The sequence below is a fragment of the Papaver somniferum genome, unplaced genomic scaffold, assembly GCF_003573695.1.
Source record: "Papaver somniferum cultivar HN1 unplaced genomic scaffold, ASM357369v1 unplaced-scaffold_137, whole genome shotgun sequence".
In the NCBI taxonomy this organism is placed as follows: Eukaryota; Viridiplantae; Streptophyta; class Magnoliopsida; order Ranunculales; family Papaveraceae; genus Papaver; species Papaver somniferum.
Window position 1 is genome coordinate 16413391 of NW_020622934.1, and position 20470 is coordinate 16433860.

At 37.1% G+C, this 20470-nt stretch overlaps 1 long non-coding RNA gene across 1 annotated transcript; it reads right to left on the reverse strand.

The window, feature by feature from the left end:
• Window positions 1-881: 881 nt before the first annotated feature.
• On the reverse strand, window positions 882-15087 carry LOC113334734. The gene is made up of 2 exons (XR_003352921.1): window positions 14784-15087; window positions 882-2069 (listed from the first exon to the last, which is right to left on the reverse strand). It is a non-coding gene; the product is annotated as an uncharacterized LOC113334734 (long non-coding RNA).
• Between the last annotated feature and the right edge of the window lie 5383 nt (window positions 15088-20470).

Genomic DNA, 20470 nt, shown 5'->3' on the forward strand with positions numbered 1-20470 from the left:
ATTTAAAAAATAGTAAGGATGAAACTGGATGCATCCTGATGTAAATTAAAAATAAGAAAAAGTATTTAAAAATAGGTAGGATGAAACTTTTTATATCCTGACTATTTTTACATTTTTGTCCATTTAAACAGTATCAAAATCTGAATGTTCTTTTCACTCAGGAATTGTTGATTTTGGTCTTTTTAACCAATTTTATGCAATTTTTATTGTGATAAATATCATAGTCCAAATAAATTTTGAACCCGGAATATCATTGATTACGAAACAACCCTCTCTGTGAGGCGGGCGACTATCTCAGTTGAAACTTTTGTTTCATTTTTCCATTGATTTTTATCATCACACGTAATATCTCATCATTTCACTTTATAATTTATTCAGTTTAGGCACTTAATTTTGTAAGCGTAATGTCCTGACCAACATTTTTACTTTTGATTCTCAAATTTGTTTAAGTTTTATTAGTTTTCACTTTTTTGTCCTTTTTTTTCTTTAACATGTGTAGCTAATTCTCTCTGTTCTCCTCTGAGATGTGTTTGCAGTTTGTGGTTTCTCTAATGACGTTTGCCACTTTAATTGTTGTGTTCATGGCGTTTGCCGAGCTTATTGTTATTATTAATAGTTTGAACTTGTAAACTTATTGAAGATTTGTGATCATCTTTATGGCTTTTGGTGGAAAAAGTTTCAGCTCCTTTTCAACTCGGTTGCCTGGTTAAGATGCCATGCCCGCTTTACCCAATTTTCAAAAAGATTCAAACAGTGGGATTTTCGCGTCAAGGTAGATTCAGGATCCTCATTATCGTCAATTTATCAATTTCCAGATGTACTTACCTTAAGTATACCTATTCAACATCCCCCAGTTTTAATACGAATAATCAGGAAAAAGGTAACAGAATATCTCTTTCTTCTATTCATAACCCTAGTGGAAAGATTACCTCTTATTATAACTTGTTTCACAACACTATTTCCTCAAATCACACAACTCTGAACTTACCCACTATGGATGGTGAAGGCACATCTCAAGTTGGAGATTTGGTTAACAAGTTCAAACAGGCTACTATTGATCTAGGTAATACCAGTGATGTGGTTATTGTTCAGCAAGATGATAGTAATGAAAAAGTTATTGAATAACCTACTTGGGAAGCATCTGCGATTGGAAAGGTGATAATAGAAGGAAGAATGAATCATGATACGGCTCAAAAATACATTCAATTCACTTGGCCTTTTATGTTTTTTGAAGAGCTTATAATTATGGACATTGACCTTAATCTCTTTATATTCAAGTTTAACAACTGGAATTTACTGAACAAGGTCATTGAAGAATGTCCATGGAGTATCAACAAAAAGTTGTTGGTGGTTCATGACTACATACCTGACATGATATACTCATAAAAGCACTGGGATTTCCACACTTTTGGATTCAGCTCAAATATCTTTTGCCTGAACACATGAATGTAGCAACAGTCACAAAGATAGGAGAAATCATGGGAGAAGTGGTGGCAATCGAACCCAAAGATGCAATTCCAGTAGGAAGTGATCCTGTGAAAGTTTGTTATTATTGATCTTACTGATCCTCTGCGAAGGGGAATCAAAGCCATAACTAATGTCGGTTTGTCCCGGTGAATCAAATTTTTCTATGAACGTCATCCAAGTGGCATCTGCACTGATAGTTATATCATCAAACACTATAAAGGTGCATGTAAAGATGCAGCCAGCTTTCAAGCAAAAGCACATGAGAAAACCTACTTCTTTGGCAAAGTTAGTAATTTAAGCAAAACAGTTTCATCCAGCTCTACAACTACCACTACTCCTGCTTCAAGGAAAAGTCAAAAGAATTTTTCTTAAACAATTGTTTTCATCCCTCCTAAGGATGGTGTCCCCGTAAATATGGATTTCTTTTCTCAACAAGAGTACTGACAATGATGAAGAAGTTATCAGATTAGGAAAAATTCTCAGGACCTCTCGTGATAATTCTCCCAGTCTCACTGAAACTGTCTATTCTTCTACCAATGTCAGAATTGATGGTCTCATGGATCCCCAGACAGCTCAAAGGTGCACAACACAAGAAACACAAACTGAAAATGCATTAATGGAGAGTCAGGTAATTCCTACATAAATATACTTTCACTACGTTAAATACTCTTTATGCATCTTTAAATATCTAATCATCATGTTCTGCGTTATTAAATTTCAAGGTAAAATCTACATTCTCAATCATTCTTTGTATTTCAAGGCTTGCATTGATTTGTTTTTTAGGATTTGCATACGTAAAAATTTATTTCATGCACTCATTTTACTGCATACGTTATTATTCATTACATACTTATTCATCAAAATATGAAGATTATTTCCTGGAATGTTCAGGGTCTTAAACCTCCTCCACTAGAAATCATCTCAATAATTTGATAAGAACTCAGAATCCTACCATATTTTTTCTTTGTGAGACTAAGATTAGTCAAGATAAAAGTAAACCTTTTTTTAGTAATTATCAATACCCAAACCAAGCCTTTATTGATCCAATATGACTTTCTGGAGGGCTAGTTTTTACTTTGGAAAAATGGGTTTACTTGTGAGTTATTAGATGCCAGTCATAATATGTTTAACCTAGTTATCCAGTCAGACCCTAGTAAACCTGAGTACCTTCTCATATATATGTATGGTTATCCTAATTACTCTAGGAAGAAAGATCAATGTGCATACATCCAACAAATCAATGAAGAGCATATAGGTCCTTGGATCCTCATAGGTGACATAAAAAAATTCGTCTCTTAAATGAGACTACTGGTGTTTCTTCTTCTCCTGATGGGTTAGTGAATAATATCATAAATTCTTGTGCTCTTGATGACATAGGTTTTGTGGAAAAAGATTATACTTCGACTAGTAACAATCTTGGTACTGGCATAAGAAGATCTAGGATTGACATGACCTTAGGCAATGGTTATTGGAGCTTAAATTTCCCTCACTCTAAGCTTATTCATCTTACTCAAGTAGGTAGCGATCACGGCCCAATCATGTTAATAACTGATGCTACAATTCAAAAATGTTGGAAACCTTTTAAGTTCTTTCTAATTTGGTTGAATGATGAAACTTTCTCTTCTATTATTGAGAACGCTTGGAAAATAAATGTAACTGTGTCTCATGGTTATCAATTGGTTAAAAACCTTCAGTCCACAAGGAAAGAACTTTTGTTAGAGCACTGCTCGGTCAAACTCGCAAACGTTGCTATCTCAAGCTTGTTTGTCAAGTTTAGTTGCAAAAACTATAAGTCTTGATTTCTAGTCTACTTACAGCTAAATCTTGGACTAGGATAGTAAGTGTAGTTGAGCTCTAGACTCCACGACGTTCATCATGCAAAGACGAAGAATTACTCAAGGAACTGGTGGACCTTCATCGACAAAAAGGTATGTGGAGACTTGAACTTATCTATCACTCAAAAATCTATCTATTCTATCTCCTATCTTGAGACAAAATTCATATTGCTATATAAACTTCGATTATACACATTTGCTATTTCGAGCCGAGTTTATCTCGCTTATCTATTTCTCGAAATATGTGTTGGTAAGCTTTCTCTTTGGCCACGTTCATCTTTACTCGTGACAAAAGTCATGTTGATTGTTTCAATCTTTTGAAAATCGCTTTGATGAAAAATAATGTGTGAATAACCACTATATATAACATCCTCTAAAAATGTTTCAATGATTGACATGAGAGTTTAGAACATATAACCTTGAATGGATATAAACATTGTATGTGAACTCATACTTGTGTAAGTCCAAAATCCTTGAACCTAAGTATGCGTACTTTACTGGTTTAGGATGTCCGGAGCTAAGTCCGCGTACCCGTACGCGTACTACCGGAAGTTCACATCCCGTGAATTTCTGCTGGAGTTTGTGAACTAAAAACAAGCTCAATCTGGGTACTTAAGTATGCGTACCAGTATGCATTCTTGAGTGAGTTATTTTCTAAAAACGGTTTATTCGTGAACTAAGACATTTATAAATTAAGGAATGCAATCTTTGCAAACCGTGGCTATAATGTTCATGAATCTATTCGAGTGAATCAAAATCATTTTTGCTTCCATTGTGTCTTATATGCTTTTATGATATCTAAGCAATTGAACAACTCTCTAACTAGTTCTTTGGAGTCATTTGAACTGGTTATGGTGAAGATTAATAAGGTTGACATGAAAGTGCTCATATGGCTAACCATTGGTTAACTATTGTTAAACAAACTAGGTGTACACGTTTAGGTACGGTTACTCAAACCTAAATAAAGTTACATTTCATTTGTGTATAACAAGCTAAGTTCGATCTAACGGTTGAAAGATATTAGCTTGAATCTAATCAGGTTTTCATCTAACGGTGAATATTGAATAATTTTTTACCAAGGTAACTTAGATCCCAAACCCTGATTTGGAGACTATATAAAGGAGAACTCTAGCAACTGGGAAACCTAATCCCCACACCTCCTGTGTGATACTGGTTGTATAAGCTAGAGTCGATTCTCCTTTAACCTTAGGTTTCTACGGAGACCTTGTAGGTTAACTACTTGAAGACTTCACTGAGATTGTGAAGCCAAACCCAACTATTTTCTCTGTAGTTGCATGATCTGATCTTGCTGTTTCTATCGTATTTTACTACAATCGTAAGATTGGATTGAGATTAATTTCTCTGATAGTCAAGATAGAAAAGTAGTCACAAACACCTTCGTCTCATCGTTTGTGATTCCACGATATCTTGTTTCGCTAGTCGATTAAGATTATTGTGAGGTGATTGATATTTCTAGGTTGTTCTTCGGGAATATAAATCCGGTATATCAATTGGTTCATGTTCACCTTGATTTATCAAAAGACGGAACAAAACTCGTAGGACAGATTTATCTATTCCTGTAGACTTTTCTGTGTGACACAAATTTGTTTATTAAAGTCTTCGACTTTGGGTCGTAGCAACTCTTAGTTGTGGGTGAGATCATCTAAGGGAATCAAGTGTGTAGTATCCTGCTGGGATCATAGATGTAAGGAGCGCAACTGTACCTTGGATCAGTGTGAGATTGATTGGGGTTCAACTACAGTCCAGACCGAAGTTAGTTTGTAGTAGGCTAGTGTCCGTAGCGGCTTAATACAGTGTGTGTTCAATCTGGACTAGGTCCCGGGTTTTTTTGCATTTGCGGTTTACTCGTTAACAAAACCTATGGTGTCTGTGTTATTTCTTTTCCGCATTATATTTTATTATATAATTGAAATATCACAGGTTGTGCGTTGTATTGACCAATTGGTAAATCCAACCTTTGGTTGTTGATTGAAATTGATTGATCCTTGAACATTGGTCTTTGGTACCGTTCAAGTTATTTCTCTTGTATTCAATCAGACTCGCAGTTTTTCTATTTGTTTGAGTTGGGATTGAATTGAGAAATTGAGATATAACTCTTTGATATACTTTTCATTAAGATTGAGTCTGACTGTCTAGTTGATTCTCTTAAAAGTATATTGGAGTTAGTCCATACAGATTGCTAAGTGAAATATTGGGTGAGGTTGTTAGACCCACGCTTTTTCAATTGGTATCAGAGCAGGCAAACACGTTTAAGACCTCATAAGTTTGTGTTTGTAGCAATCTGATTATTATGGACGAGTCTATCTATAATAACGTATCAGGTCAGAAATTACCAGATGATTTTCAAAGCTTGAATTCACCTGAGAGAACTGTCACATCTAAGTTAATATATCTAAACATTCTCTGAATGTAGAAACTGTTGATTGGGAAACACGCCTAGAATAACAGTTGGATGAACTTTCTGATGAAGGTGATTCAGATATTGATAGAGATGTTGATGAGGAAGTCTCGGAGTATGTTAAGTTTTTGGATTCATTACAAATGAAGAAGATTACAACTTCTCATGTCACACCTCTTCTGACTCCTCTCTGTCGAGAAAACAAGAAATTAAAAAAGATTTATGGAGGTCTTTATGGTTGGAATTTTTCTTGCGAATCGATCCTCAAAGATACCGAGGAAAACCTGAGTAGAAAGTCACTTGAATGTGATATTGTTTATTAAAAATACTTCTTATTAGAAGAGAAACTTGCAGAAATTGAAGCAAGGATTAATTCCCATCAAGCAAGTTTTGATGACAGAGAAGGCGCGTATCTCGCTCGAGAAAAACGCCTTGAGGCTGATTTAGCCGCTGCTCTTGGTAAAATCAAGATGTTGGAAGATGACTTGAAAAAGTTCAATACTAGTTCAAGCAAATTAACCACTATGGTAGGAGAAAGTAAAAATCATTGTGATACACGAGGATTGGGCTATAAGGGAATAGATGCTCCAAGTACTAGCAAAGAGGTAAAATTTGTCAAGGCTAGTGATTCTTCTCAACAAAAGGTTTCCACTGATGGCAAAAGTGAAATACCTTCACGACAGTTAAGGTTAAAAAGAGCAAAGTATATCAACCTCCAAATTTAGCACACAGAGATCGAGGTAAGAACATTCCTTATGTTTGCCACTATTGCGGAAGTAAAGGCACCTGGAAAGGAGATGTCGTTTTCGTATAAGGAATGAGAAACTTCATGATGTTCTTGTTTGGGCATCAAAATAAGTTGTGAAACCAAAACCATATGTTAAGACTAATCCCCTTAACGTTACAGGTTGTAACTGTCCAACCTTTAGGCAAAGGAATCAGTGTTGTGATAAACCTAGATTTGCCTATAAACGTCATACGAATCTTTTTCGCAATCGTAGTGGTTATCAAAAGGATAACTTCGTAAAGACAAAGACAAGATCCGATGCTCCCAATTGGAGAATACTAACTTGCAAAAAAATAATCAATCAAATTCTCTTCCGATAATTCTAGAAGAGAGTAATGGGAAGAAGGTTCTGATTGTTCCTAAACGCACTCAGAAGTGGATACCAAAGAAAGTCAATGCTGTTTTGAGTGTGAAAAGAAATGATCTCCCAGAAAATTCCATGACTATGGAAAAGGCAGTATCCATGATGTTGGAACTTAAAAAGTTCTTTGGAAAGATGGATTTGGATGTGAAAGGTTCTAAAAGCGATCTCTTTCATGACAATCCAAAAGTCACTTGTGGTGAGCAAGACATTCCTCACCTCAACACAACTTGAGTGTGTTGTTAGTGCATCCTCACCAAGTAATGCCCTTATTTGTATACGGTGAGGGAAGCACGAGAACTGGGGCGCACAGATTATGTTCGGTAAGGCTATAGAATTCGATTGGATTCTTCTAAAAAGGTTCTTAAATATTTAGGTTTGAAAATAGTAGTTCGGGATATTTGGACTTCATGGTACACATACCAGGTATACATACCATCATTTAAAACCAAAATCCAGGGGTTTTAGTACGCATACCCATTTGCATACTGCTCCAGGACACAAAAATTCATTTGCAAACCCGTATGCATATTGGCCTGTAGATGTCGTTTTTCGGCAAACTTGTTTTGGCCGTAACTTCTTCGTCCGAACTCGAAATAACCTCATTCTTTTTGCATTATCTTCCTCTTTTAATTCTCTTCAAAATGGTGATGAGATATACTCAATTTGGATGATTTGGGGTTAGTATTTGTCCCGTATCTTGTTTTTGGGTGTTTTGCTCCGTTTCGTCGCACTTGTTCTACTTCTATTGGACTTCGGCACTTGGATTCTTGGAGTAATTCTCTTATAAACTCATTTGTAGATTTTACAAGAATGATGTTGGTGAATCACAAAGAAGGAAGTTCAATAATGGGCAGTAGTACGCATTGTTATGAGATTCTTGAATGTTCACAATCATCTTATGTGAACTATGATGCATGGTCTTTAATGACTTTGTATGTTCTTATTTGTTAAGAAAATATTTTTACATGCATTTGGTAGCCACTCTTGGTGTAAATCCGTGTGAAAAATATTGATTCTACCTTTTCCGGGCAAAGACTGTATTTGCAGTATTAATCTTTATGGTTTTATATATTGCAACTTGCTATGGGATATGTGTGTTTATGTCCGTGAACTATGATTGTCACACACACTGTCTAAAGTTAAGTCTTTCATATGTCTTTATGCAAGTATTGATGAAAGATTGAATGAAATTTTGACAAACAAAAGATAAGCCTATTATGTCATTATGCAAATATTGATGGAAGATAGGATGAGCTTTTGTTTACAAAGATTAAGTCTATTATATGTCATTGTGCAAATAGTGATGAAGAATAGAATGAATCTTTGTTTATTCCGCAATATTGATCTTCCCTAATCCATATTTTTATATACTGTGTGGCTCCGTAAGTTTTCTTATTTGAGCATTTCCGATTAAATTAATCATGTTCTCTTGTGGTTAATTTAATTGAGATTTTTAGATACAAATTCATGTTTCATGTGATCTGTTAATGCCCAAAAAAATCCTTTTTTTTCTTGTGAAAATAAGGTCGCTCTTGTTGTTATTTCGGGAATGACATTTTATGAGGGAGAGTTCTTAATTGAATTTGTGCTTAATTGCCAAATCTTGTAAGGAGTGCGGCTGTGGAATATTATAGGGATTATCTTGTATCTTTATAAACTTCTTGATGAATGCATTTAGTTTCGAATAGATGATTGCATCTAAAAAGTTGATATGTACTTTATTTTGGTCATGAAGTGTCTCTATGAAAATTTCATTAAGATCCCACTAGTTTTCGTACATTCGCCAATTTTATTGACAAAAAGGGAGAGAATTAATGTGTAGTTTACACTAGAAATACATATGGTTTTCGGATCATTATGTAAGGGGGAGTGGTTTTCATGTGAGATGAAGTATTGACTAAGGGGGAGTGATACATATCACCATAGTATTGTTGTCAAAGTTGTGATACAATTGAACTTTGATGTTGTGTAATAATACTATGACACTGTTGTTGATGGTGGTTTTTAGATTAGGGTTAAAATCGTAAAACCTTACATCTGATATGACGTCACTACAACCACTAGCGCATTTATTGAATCATTCAACATAACTACGTAAGAATTACCAGGGTACCTTTTTTTATACATGTGTCATGTTCCACGGAAGAACCCTTAGTATTGACCAACATCATCTTCGTACATACCAAACCCTAATTCTCATGCTACCGCGCCAAGGGATGCCAACCATGCCAGCCGCACCACTGTGCCAATGGCAAACCATGCCAGTCACATCTCCGCGCCAAGGCATGCCAATCATGCCAGCCGCACCACTGTGCCAATGGAAAACCATGCCATCCACATCTCCGCACCAAGGCATGCCAACCATGCCAGCCGCACCACTGTGCCAATGGCAAACCATGCCAGCCACATTTCCGCGCCAAGGCATGCCAACCATGCCACCCGCACCACTGTTCCAATGGAAAACCATGTCAGTCACATCTCCGCGCCAAGGCATGCCAGCCGCACCACTGTGCCAATGGAAAACCATGCCAGTCACGTCTACCGCGCCAAGGCATGCCAACCATGCTGGCCGCACCATGCGCCAATGGCATGCCAAACCCTTGGACCCACCATGCCAAGCCAACTGCACCTTGCCTTGGCCCCAACCATGCTAGCCGCACCATGCGCCAATGGAATGCCAAACCCTTGGCCCCACCATGTCAAGGCAACCGCGCCTTGCCTTGGCCCCAACCATGCTAGCCGCCCCATGCGCCAATGGCATGCCCAACCCTTGGCCCCAACCATGCTATCCACACCATGCGCCAATGGCATGCCAAACCCTTGGCCCCACTATGCCAAGCCAACAACACCTTTCCTTGGCCCCACCATGCCAAGCCGTCCGTACCAAACCCTTGGCCCCACTATGCCAAGCCATCCGCGCCATTGGCCTTGACCCCACCATGATGACCTTCCCTATGCGGCTACCAAAACGAAGGCGTGCGACGATCAACAACCACCCTTCCATCCTGGATGAAAATCCTAGCCGTCCAAGGTCGCCAAACAACGTATGGTAATCTTTGGCCCAAAACCCTAGTTTTAGCTACGCCAAACCGCGCCAAGGCATGCCATGCCACATGTGCCAATGGCATGCCTACCACCTTGCCGCGCCACATCATGCCGGCCTTCCCTATGCGGCTACCAAAACGAAGGCGCGCGACGATCAGCGGCTACGCTTTCATCCTGGATGCAAATCCTAGCCGTCCAAGGTCGCCAAACAGCTCATGGTAACCTTTGGCCCAAAACCCTAGTTTTGGCTACGCCAAACCGCGCCAAGGCATGCCATGCCACATGTGCCAATGGCATGCCGACCACCTTGCCGCGCCACACCATGCCGGCCTTCCCTATGCGGCTACCAAAACGAAGGCGTGCGACGATCAACGGCCACTCTTCCATCCTAGATGCAAATCCTAGCCGTCCAAGGTCGCCAAACAACGCATGGTAACCTTTAGCCCAACCTAGTTTTGGCCACGCCAAACCGCGCCACACCATGCCGGCCTTCCCTATGCGGCTACCAAAACGAAGGCAAGCGACGATCAACGACCACCCTTCCATCCTAGATGCAAATCCTAGACGTCCAAGGTCGCCAAACAACGCACGGTAACCTTTGGCCCAAAACCCTAGTTTTGGCCACGCCAAACCGCGCCAAGGCATGCCATGCCACATGTGCCAATGGCATGCCAACCACCTTGCCACGCCACACTAGGCCGGCTTTTCCTATGCGGCTACCAAAACGAATGCGTGCGATGATCAACGGCCACCCTTCCATCCTGGATGCAAATCCTAGCCGTCCAAGGTCGCCAAACAACGCATGGTAACCTTTGTCCCAAAACCCTAGTTTTGGCCACGCCAAACCGCGCCAAGGCATGCCATGCCACATGTGCCAATGGCATGCCAACCACCTTGCCGCGCCATACCATGCCGGCCTTCCCTATGCGGTTACCAAAACGAAGGCCTGCAATAATGAACGACCACTTTTTCATCTAAGATGCAGATCTTAGCCATCAAAGGGTACCAGCTAACGCATGGCAACCTTTGGCCCTAGTTTAGTCGCTCCTAAACAACGCCAAAACCCTAACTTTTGGCCGCGCCTAAACTGGGCCATATTAAATCCATACTTATCATACTTTCATGCCACTGGCTACTAAACAAAAGGTTGCAATAATCAATGTCTACCTTCCTCTTAAGATACAAAATCTCGACCGTTGAAGGTCACCACCGAGCCGACAAGTCTCTCAAGCTCAACTTGCCAGACAACAACAACATGCTACATGTTTTCCACGAAAACACTCGGGACAAAACACATGTCACAAACTGGGGGATGCTCATTGGGTATTGGTTTGGCGGTTTACAGCGTGCGACGTACACTACGCTCGTTATTAGAAAGTATCATAAGGATGAGGCGGTTAGTAAATACAGGGAGTAATGGTGAAACGCTTTCTTTTATGGAACATCAATTCCAAGCGTTACCGGTTACCACCTCCTCCCATTTACTCACCCATTTTCCATTTCTTAATGAGACCAAAGTACGTTCACTTCGACTTGTATAAATAGGCATTACCTATTTCCACCGAACAACAAGTTCTGGTCAGGAGCATACAACACTCAGAAAACATTTACTAGCTTCCCATCTGTTAGCTTTCCACTTTCTGATACAAGTCAAAACAACTACTCTTCCAGAATCAACTATTCTGGTCTCAACACTCTCTTCGCTTCCCTCCCCAAAACCAGCCCTTCTCCTTCACTTTGTGGCCGAAGCAAGTCTGGAACGACCATTTCTTGGTTTATCCCGGACTTGTACAGATTGATCTTTCGAATCTAAAGTACTCACTTGCAGTACATTGTTTAGGGTTTAGACTTGTTTCTCACCCACATCACACGAAATTACCGAGACCAACAGAAACTGTTTTCACCCTCAAACAACTGTGTAACAATGATTGATAGATTTTGTTTTCTCATTGTTATGGATATGATCTTCAACAACGATGATGATGATTTGAATATCTTTGGAATCATTGGAGTACTTGGAAGTGACGACGATTTCGAGTAATGTTGAAGAACCAAGGAGATAATGCATGTGGATGAGAAGTTGCAAAGTTTATTTATTTGGTATTCCATATGTATTGATAGTTTTGTCACTAAAATTGACAAAGTGGGAGATTTTTAGAGCACTGCTCGGTCGAACTCGCAAGCATTGCTATATAAAGCTTGTTTGTCAAGTTTAGTTGCCAAAACTATAAGTCTTGATTTCTAGTCTACTTATTGTTAAGTCTCGGACTAGGATAGTAAGTGTAGTTGAGCTCTAGACTCCACGTCGTTCGTCATGCAAAGACAAAGAACTACTCAAGGAATTGGTGGATCTTCATCGACAAAAAGGTATGTGGAAACTTGAACTTGTCTATCACTCAAAAGTCTATCTATTCTATCTCCTATCTTGATATAGACTTCGATTATACACATTTTCTATTTCGAGTCGAGTTTATCTCGCTTATCTATTTCTCGAAATATGTGTTGGTAAGCTTTCGCTTTGGCCAAGTTCATCTTTACTCGTGACGAAAGTCACGTTGATTGTTTCAATTTCTTGAAAATCGCTTTGATGAAAAATAGCGTGTGAATAACCACTATGTATAACATCCTCTGAGAATGTTTCAATGATTGAAATGAGAGTTTAGAATATATAACCTTGAATGGATATAAACATTGTATGTGAACTCATACTTGTGTAAGTCCAACATCCTTGAACCAAAGTATGTGTACTTTACTGGTTTAGGATATCCAGAACTAAGTCCACGTACCCGTATGCGTACTGCCGGAAGTTCATATCCCGTGAATATCTGCTGGAGTTTGTGAACTAAAAACAAGCTCAATCCAGGTACTTATGTATGCGTACCGGTATGCATACTTGAGTGGGTTATTTTCTAAAAGCGGTTTATTCGTGAACTAAGACATTTATAAATTAAGGAATGCAATCTTTGCAAACGGTGGCTATAATGTTCATGAATCGATTCGAGTGAAGATTTGATTGTGTCTTATATACTTCTATGAGATCTAAGCAATTGAGCAACTCTCTAACTAGTTCTTTTGAGTCATTTGAACTAGTTATGGTGAGATGAATAAGGTTGATATGAAAGTGCTCATATGGATAACCATTGGTTAACTATTGTTGAACCAACTAGGTGTACACGTTTAGGTACGGTTACTCAAACCTAAATAAAGTTGCATTTCATTTGTGTATAACAAGCTAAGTTCCATCTAACGGTTGAAAGATATTATCTTGAATCTAATCAGGTTTTCATCTAACGGTGAATATTTAATTCTTTGTTACCAAGGTAACTTAGATCCCAAACCCTGATTTGGAGACTATATAAAGGAGAACTCTAGCAACTGGGAAACCTAATCCCCACACCTCCTGTGTGATACTAGTTGTATAAGCTAGAGTCGATTCTCCTTTAACCTTAGGTTTCTACCGAGACCCTGTAGGTTAAAGACTTGAAGACTTCACTGAGATTGTGAAGCCAAACCCAACTATTTTCTCTGTAGTTGCATGATCTGATCTTGCTGTTTCTATCGTATTTTACTACAATCGTAAGATTGGCTTGAGATTAATTTCTCTGATAGGCAAGATAGAAAAGTAGTCACAAACACCTTCGTCTCATCGTTTGTGATTCCACGATATCTTGTTTCGCTAGTCGATTAAGATTATTGTGAGGTGATTGATATTTCTAGGTTGTTCTTCGGGAATATAAGTCCGATATATCAATTGGTTCATGTTCACCTTGATTTATCAAAAGACGGAACAAAACTCGTAGGACAGATTTATCTATTCCTGTAGACTTTTCTGTGTGACACAAATTTGTTTATTAAAGTCTTCGACTTTGGGTCGTAGCAACTCTTAGTTGTGGGTGAGATCATCTAAGGGAATCAAGTGTGTAGTATCCTACTGGGATCATAGATGTAAGGAGCGCAACTGTACCTTGGATCAGTGTGAGATTGATTGGGGTTCAACTACAGTTCAGACCGAAGTTAGTTTGTAGTAGGTGTAGATACCGTCGGAAACCGTTAAGATCTCTAAATATCTAAAATGGGAATCACATGGAAAATTATTAATACGAAGTCGCCTTCCAACTCAGGGAGTTGAGACCCTAATAGAAACACTGGTCCAAAACAGAGAAAGAGTCCGGAAATCAAGATACGAAATAGGAAGGTGTGAGGCACCTAACCCGTCCAAACCGAAACTTGGCCTCTACCTTATAATTGGTACTAGAGTTTAAAAATATGAATATTAACTTAATAAAAAAACAGAAAGAATTATGCCCTCAAAACAAAACCAAATTAATATTATTATTGCCAAAATGATATTATATTGTTATTATGAAACCAAAATAATCAAAGCTGAGAGGACAAGATCATTATTATTATAGCGATTCAATTATTATTAGCAAACAAATGGAATTCTCATGGATCATAAATTAAGGCAAGCACAGATAGCATTTTACAAGGACAAATCCAAACTAGTTCACAAGTTATAACACTAAAACAGTAAAGCATATGAGCAAGATTAGTTGTCGTTAACCCGATCATTCAATGTCCATGCTAAGTAGTAACCAATCACAGAAACACGACACTTTAAGCCTGCTCGTATCTACTATTAATCAAAGTGAATATCATGCGAACCAAACCGAATAAGTCAAAACCAAACGCTATAGATATCATAACACAAATCCACTACCATGTACTCTATTTTAATCCAACAAAAAGGAATCAGGTCACTGTACCAAACTTTGGATCAAGTAGAACAAAAGATAATCAAGATAATAATAATAAAGAAAAAGCTTTTAACAGTTGATAGTATAGAACAAATTGAAACAAACTTACCGATTTGGCGCATTCCAATACAGTCAAGTTGGTACTGCTAGCACTGACCTGTTTTTGCAAAGGTCTCCAAATAATGTTCCTAAGATCAATTATAAGGAAGCCAACGATTGTCGCAAAATCGTATATCCAAAACACCAAACTAGTCACCGTATTAACATAGTTTGTTCTCTACCTAGTTTTCCAAAAGATTTGTTCTCTTAAATTTCTACCGGCCTCTTTTCTCAAGAATTAGCTGGTTATTTATAGCTCTTCCCTATTTTCCACGACAGTAGGATTAAATGATTTCGATCTAACAGCTCATATCAAAAACCTAATATTCTTTCTCTCTCAATTAATATTATTTCTTAAATTAACAATTATTTTATCTCATTTTCCTAAATTATGAAAGATATCATTTTAATTCCTACGATTCTAGCTAAATGGGAAAGACTTGGGAACAAAGCCAATGGTGTCGATATTTTACTCTTGGGTGGACGGACTTTAAAAGGAAAGTGCTAGTGGAATTTTGGTGCATGGACCCACGGTCGACTTAGTGGCCACTGTTTGGTGGAAATCTAATTAAGCTCAAGGCTTGCTCCCTCGTATGGACACATATTGGGTCCTTGTAAAATGTTTTGTACTCGAACCTGTTACCATCTACGGACAAGGCACTGTGATTGGGTGCATACTTAATGGATGAAAATGATGGGTAAGCCTATTTGCATAAATGCATAGTGGATCTAATTTAGGCTTCCTTGTACAATTAAGATTTCGGATACGATTTCGCGGCATGCTTTCCTGGCCCATGAAAAATTAGGGTGTCTACAATAGGTTAGTGTCTGTAGCGGTTTAATACAATCTGTGTTCAATCTGGACTAGGTCTCGAGATTTTTCTGCATTTGCGGTTTCCTCGTTAACAAAACTTCTGGTGTCTGTGTTATTTCTTTTCCACATTATATTTTGTTATATAATTGAAATATCACAGCTTGTGCGTTGTATCGATCAATTGGTAAATCCAACCTTTGGTTGTTGATTGAAATTGATTGATCCTTGAACATTGGTCTTTGGTACCATTCAAGTTATTTCTCTTGTATTCAATCAGACTCGCAGATTTCTATTTTTTTGAGTTAGGATTGAATCGAGAAATTGAGATATAACTCTTTGATATACTTTTCATTAAGATTGAGTCTGACTGTCTAGTTAATTCTCTTTAAAGTATATCGGAGTTAGTCCATACAGATTGCTAAGCGAAATATTGGGTGAGGTTGTTAGACCCCCGCTTTTTCATCTGTCTTTATGGAATAAAACTCAATTTGGCAATGTTAATACAAGAGTTTAATAGCTACAAAAGGAGCTGGATAATCTACAGGCCTTACCTCCATCTGATGAAAATCACAACAAGATTATCAGCATCAACAAGGACCTCAACAAATGGCACAAAAGCAAAAATGATTTCTATCAACAAAAATCCAGGGATCATTTTATTTAAGATATGGTTAACAACAGTAAATACTTTTACACCAAAACCAACTGAAAAAGAGCTAGAAATAGTAATGATTTTATTCAAGATCACAACAACAACTGGTTGCACACAAGAGAAGATATATCACAACATTTAACCTCTCATTTCAAGGATATAAGTACTTTTGTATCACCTAACCTGGATGAAGGTCTTTTTCTGCTTCTTCCCACTATAATTACAAAAGTAGACAATTTCATTCTTACCAGTATTCCTTCACATCAAGAAATACAAGATACTTTAAAAGGCATGGAGAATTGGAGTGTTCCAGGGCCAGAAGATTTTCAAGCAGGGTTTTATAAAAGTCAGTGGTCTATTATTAGGGAAGATGCATGTCAAATGATTACAAGGTTTTTTGAAACTAGACACAACTTGAAGCAAATTAATAAAACTTACATCTCACTCATTCATAAGAAAAAGAAGTCTATATGTGTTGTAGACTACAGGCCAATAGGGCTATGCAATATTTCATACAAAATCATCTCCAAAATAATTGTAAACAAATTGAAGCCTATTATAAAGAAAATTATATCCCGTATCAAGTTGCTTATGTTTCTGGAATATTAATAAGTGGCGACACAATCATTGCTCAAGAAATAATTCAATCAATGAAGAAAAAGAGAGGACAGATTGGTTGGATGGCATTAAAGCTTGACATGTCAAAGCCTTTTGACAGGTTATAATGGAACTTCTTGATTAAGGTTCTAAAGTATTTTGGTTTTAATGATGATTTTTGTGATCTAATGTATCAACGTATTAGCACAACAATCTTTGATGTTATGCTCAATGGCTCCTCTTGTGAAGAATTTCAACCTACAAGAGGTATCAGACATGGTGATCCTTTATCATAATATCTTTTCATTCTTTCTATGGAATTTATTTCAAGACTCCTCAGTTCTTCTCAACAGAATAACACCATAAAAGGTATTAAATTGGTTGCTAACTCTCCAGCCATCAATAATTTATCCGCTCTTTGCAGATGACTATCGATTTTTCACTCAAGCAAATCTCTCTTCAGTAAATAATATTTTGGAGCCTTTACATAATTTCAGCTTCCAGTCAGGACCGGTCATCAATTATTATAAGTCTTTTGTGCATTTCAGTAAAAGAACCAATCCAGAGGTTGCTGAGACACTTACTCAAATATTTGGTGTCAAGATCATGAACTCTAAATAAAAATACCTTGTTCTCCCTTACTTCTATGTTATTCAAAACAAGAAGCTTTCAAGGATATTAAAGAAAATTTTATGAACAGATACTCTACATGGTCTTCCTCATCACTTACTCAAGTTGACAGGACAATAATGATTAAGCATGTTATACTAGTTTATCAACTTATCAAAAGGTCACAACTATTCAAAGAAAATTCTTTTGGGGTTACAATCCAACAGAGTTTCAATTCCACTAGCATGGCACAAAACTTGTAAATCCAAAGAATTGGGTGGTCTTGCCTTTGGAGATTTAGAAATGCTTAATCTTGCTCTACTCACTAAACTGGCATGAAGATTATGCACTGAATCATATGCTCTTTAAAGTCATATTATGGGAAGCAAATACTTCAACAATAGTAATAATCTTCACCAGAATCTCAAAGCTACAAACTGCTCTTATACTTGGAATGGTATTATAAAGGGTATACAAGTAGTCCAACATAATTATTTCATGGAGATTAATAATGGCAGGAAAAAAATATGGTTGGATAGATGGATACCTGGATTGGATTCTCTTCCTCAACCAAACAGTGATCTTTACAGATTCTATTAAGAGGTTGATGAGTTATTATTATCAAACTCTAACAACTGGAATGTGGATATTCTTAACTAGCTTTTCGATGCCAACACTTCTTAAAAGATTCAGAACTTATTCATTAATACTTCCAAAGAAGACATTATGATTTGGATGCCAGTCAAAGATGGGAAATTCTCAGTTAAAAGTACATACAAGAAACTTACTATAAGCAGCTCTGAGGTCCTTTTTAACAGGAGAATTTTTCAAGGTAAAGTATGGAAGACTCTTTGTAAAAGCAGAACATGCACATAGGATTAAACTACTCGCATGAAAATGCAAACATGACATACATCATACTAGGTTTAAGCTGAGTCTTTACAATGAAAGTATTGATGCCCAGTGTGCCATCTGTGGTAGCAGAAAAGAAACCATAGAACATTTGTTATTTAGGTCTAGACATGCAAGAACAGTTTGGAGGTTGGTTAATATAGACATTGATGAAGTGCACAATAGATGCAACAATGTATCTGAATGGGTGGGGAATTGGCTTACAAACAACAACAGTAACAATGATGATAAATGGTAGTTCACTCTAATGATAGGGGCATGGATAATTTGGAAAGATAGATGCGATGCAGCATTCCAGGGAGTCATTCTTAACCCTTTTACTTCCATGCATAAAATACATTATTGTTTTCAATCCCACTTGCATGATTTTAAAATGAGCATGCATACTATAGATGGTCACTCCATCCCCCACTGGAAACCTCCCATGCAAGATGCAGTAAAATTTAATGTGGATGCTAGTTTTGATTATGAAACCAATACACTTGGTATTGGTACCGTCTTGCATTCCCATGCAGGAAATTGTGAAGGGATCAAAGGATTCTACTCATATGAATTTTTGAATCCAGAAACCGATGAATGCATGGCTATACATGAAGCTCTGATGTGGGCAAAGGAAAGCAGCTAAGGAAGATTCACATAGAAGCTGATGTGAAATTGGTTATTCGGTCAACTACAAACAATGTTTTTCTTATCCAGTGAGAAAACATGAACATACTGAAAGAATAAAGCACTTAAGATCAAATTTTATTTATTTTAATTTTTCATTTGTTAGTAGGGAAGATAATCAAGTAGCCGATGCAGTAGCAAAAACTGTTAGAGAAACAACTACTAGCATTAATTTCTTAAATAATTATTCATTTGAAATATGTAGTCTCCTTGCAAGAGACTGTAACTTTTCTTCTACTTAAGAAATAAAATTCCTCTTTATCCAAAAAATAAATAAATTTTGAAACCAAACAATGGATCCTAACTTGTTTCTACGGTAGTCCTTACCCTTCCGACAAGAATTTTGTTTGGGATTTCTTAGAAAAAATAGCAGAACATGTTAATAAAACCAAATCGTCATGAGTCCTAATAGGGGATATGAATCTTATTTTTGACCACTCCGAGAAACAAGGAGGCTTACCTTTCAATAAAAAATATAGTGAATATTATAACAACATTCTTCAAAGAGTTGGTTTATTTTATCTAGGATATGATATGAATTTACTTGGAACAACAATAGACAAGGATCAACAAATATACAAGAAAGATTAGATAGAGCATTTTCTAATGCAGATTAGAACCTGCAATACCCTAAAGACAATTTTACGCATCTAGTGGCCGTGGGCTGAAATCATTGTCTAATTTCTTTGTCTTTAGATAATAATTATCAACATTTTAATTGGACCTTTAAATTATATGATACCTGAAAGAAAAAGAATTTCATATGTCCAAGTTATCAGTTAATCTTAGAACCACATTAATAAGAGATAACCATGCTAATTCTCTAGTTTCTAATCTTCAAATCTTAGAAATTAACTTACAAGACCATAAAAGAAACATCTTTGGACTTCCACCAAAAATTATTTTGACATTGAAAATTTAAATGCTTCTCATCACCTTTACAAAAAAGAGGAACTGATCTAAGATAAACTAACGCAACTTGAAAAATTATACGACACACAAGAAGTTATCGCTAAACAACAATCTAGAGATAACATCATAGCATTGGGGAAAAAAACAAAATATTTCCATATGGTAACTCTCAGGAGAAGGAAGTGGAATGTTATAGAATGCATAGAAGACGATAATGATGATGTAACCTGCAACATAAAAGAAATCCATGTCATTTTAAATGATTATTTCAAAACTTATTTACTACTGACCTAGTTGATAACTCTCATCATGATATTCTTTCATACAATCCAGTGTAACTGATATTGAAAATGCTAATATGATTCAACCTCCCTCTAAAGATGAAATTTTCAGTGTTTAAAAAAAAAACCAATAAATCTCGAGGACCAGATGGATTTCCAGCAAGATTTTTCAAGCAGAATTGGGATACTGTGGGAGACCAAGTAACCCTCAACATTCAACAATTTTTGAATCTGGAGCTATGCATACGGATTTA